Raw genomic sequence first — 3,295 nt, forward strand, 5'->3', positions numbered from 1 at the left:
ATTATTATCATTATTATTATTATTATTATTATCATCATCATCATCATTATTATTGTTATCGTTATTATTATTATCATTATTATTATGATGATGATTATTATTATCGTCATCATCGTTGTTGTTATTATTATTATTTCGCAGTTAAGTAGTTAAGTATACCTTGCATTGCTTCTGTCATTTATTCCATCGGGATTTTTTTAAAGATTTTGTAAATCATATTTAGTATTTAATGAAAACAATGGAAAGTTATAGCTATAGATATAGGACAAATATAATGATATACAGATCCATGTGCTGGGAGATTACAAGAATAGATCTGATCTACAACAGTAATGAATACCATGGACAAGTCAGATAATCAGATTTTATACATTCCAACCAAACTGTCAACTTTAAATGTGCACAGGGATAATTAAATAGATCATAGCTCAGATGTCTTTACATGTGTGAATATGTATTGTACAGTATATACTATCGATATGTACATATCGTCTATATATAATAAGTATTGTATTGTATGTTCCTGACTGATCATGGCAAGGGTGTCGGATATTATAGCATGGTCCCGATTGATCATTGCATGTTTTTAGATATCATAGCATAGGTCAAAGATATTATTGCATATGTCTCAGATATCATGGCATGGTCCTGATTGATCATTGCATGTTTAGACATCATAGCATGGGTCACCGTAATACTGCATGTGTTTCATGAATATCGCATGTATCTCTGTATCTTACTGGTTTATCATTACATGTGTAATTATAAGATATCATTGTATGTTCCTGACTGATCATGGCAAGTGTCTCAGATGTTATAACATGGCCCTGATTGATCATTGCATGTTTAGCATCATAGCATGGGTCACCGTCTAATACTGCATGTGTTTCATGAATATCGCATGTATCTCTGTATCTTACTGGTTTATCATTACATGTGTAATTATAAGATATCATTGTATGTTCCTGACTGATCATGGCAAGTGTCTCAGATGTTATAACATGGTCCTGATTGATCATTGCATATTTTTGGATATCATAGGACACAGATATTATTGTATGGTCCTGATTGATCATTGCATATTTTTGGATATCATAGCATAGGACATAGATATTATTGCATGGTCCTGATTGATCATTGCATATTTTTGGATACCATAGCATAGGACACAGATATGATTGCACGGTCCTGATTGAATATCGCATGTTTTTAGATTTCATAGCATAGGACACAGATATTATTGCTTGGTCCTGATTGATCATTGAATGTTTTTATATATCATAGCATATCGGACACATATATTATTGCATGGACCTGAATGATCATTGCGTGTTTTTATATATCATAGCATATAGGACACAAATATTATTGCATGCGTCTCAGATATGGCATGTGTCTTTGATATCACTGCATGTCACTGGTAATATCATTGTCTGTATGTCAGATATCGCATGTGTCTTAGATAATACTGTATGTTACTCATATATCATTGCATGTGGCTCAGATATCATGCATGCTTCTAACATATTATTGCGTTGATATCATTGCATGGTTTTTTCATTGCATATGTCTCACATATCATTGTAAGTTCCCGATTTGTCATAGTATGTTACATATTCATAATTTTTACATGTTTCTCCGAAGTAATTGTATGTTCTGTATAGATCATTGTATGTGCTTCCTTTCTTTCAATAAGTGAGTGTAGATGCTTCTCTTTTCTGTGAAGTATGCCAGTGTAAGCCTGCAATAATCATCCACCTGCTACAAAAAAGGGGTCCTATTGCAATAGAGGTGACACCTCCCCAATGTACACACAGCCAGGCTGACTTATCTGCTCTTGTATTTCTGCTTCAAAGCTTGGCGGAGCAGCACGATTTAAATACAATGCAGCACATCTAGTTGTCTCAGGTGCTGTTTTAGGGAAAGATTTAATCTCAGATCTAAAGTCCCTTATAGTGTGGTGGAGTGTCCTAGCAGATAGACATTTATGTATGTATTTATTTCTGATTATTTCAAGTAATTGATAGGTAGTCAACACAACACACATATATGAACATGCACTGAGGATTATTTATGAAAGAATGAGTGTTCACTGTTCATAGCTTAGTGAATACCTTGGAACTATAGTCACTTCAAGAATCCAAACACCTGCAAGCAAAAATCCTGTTTTTCGTTGTCTTTGCAGTGATTGGATATTTAAAGTGGATACAGCTTCACCTTATTTTCTAAGTAAAGGTTGCCTTTACAAAAAGAGCATTCATAAGTTAAGAATTTCTACTCCTTTACTAGATCAGAGACTGTTTAGTTAACATAATAAATGTCTGCCTTGCAAAGTGAATGTCTTGGTAAATAGGATAAAACTGTGTTCCCTCATTTGCTAATGATCATATTTTTTGCTCATTACTGAGAGTTCAGTGTGAACTCAGGTTCACCATATTTACTAATACTGACTTTGCAACGTGAACAATCTTAGCTCCCTAAATGAATCTCCCTATGTACATACACGATCCATGCTGACTTATTTGTAGTCTGCAATTGTATCTTTAGGTGCTGTCCCCCTATTGAACCGTATACCCTTATCGCCCTTTTCAGAAATAATGATGACCTCTCACCCTACTACTCCATTATTAGTTGTCTGCCAATTACTTTTTATATAAAGTCCTTTACTAAATAGGTTTCTATTTAGGTCCTCCTGAGTGCAAATGCAGCTCCTTCTCAGCGTTATCAGGGTCAGCCACAACTGGCACACAGAGGCTGCCAGCATCCGCAACGCTTCCTGGAAGGTCACAGCTCATACACGGGAAAGTGATTTAGGGACCCTGATGGCTGCGCAGGATGACAGTCCTAATGTTGGGACAAGCCAGGGAGCCTCCCAGTATAAAGTGACATTTGTCACCCGGTAACCACATGCAGGACACTGTCGGTCACTGATTATCAGGAGCAGTCAGTAAGACTAACAAAGTGCAGAGACCCAGATTCCAATGTTATATTGGGCTGATACATTCTACTTATAGACTACTGCACTTTGCACGTCCTAATCTAGTACACAATCCGTATGAATCTCAGTGTTCTAGGTTCTCCTGTACACAGATTTATACACAGGGTGCTAGACCAATACAAACCCGGATCAAAGATTAACTTGTGATTGGAAATTAAGAAAATCTTAGAACACACATCAATTACCCTCTCTCATTTATCTTTATATCATCAATATCTATCTATCTATCTATCTATCTATCTATCTATCTATCTATCTATATCCATATCTATATATGTATATATATCTATATATGTA

Source organism: Nanorana parkeri, unplaced genomic scaffold (genome assembly GCF_000935625.1).
Source record: "Nanorana parkeri isolate BGI_ZX_2015 unplaced genomic scaffold, ASM93562v1 scaffold1027, whole genome shotgun sequence".
NCBI lineage: Eukaryota > Metazoa > Chordata > Amphibia > Anura > Dicroglossidae > Nanorana > Nanorana parkeri.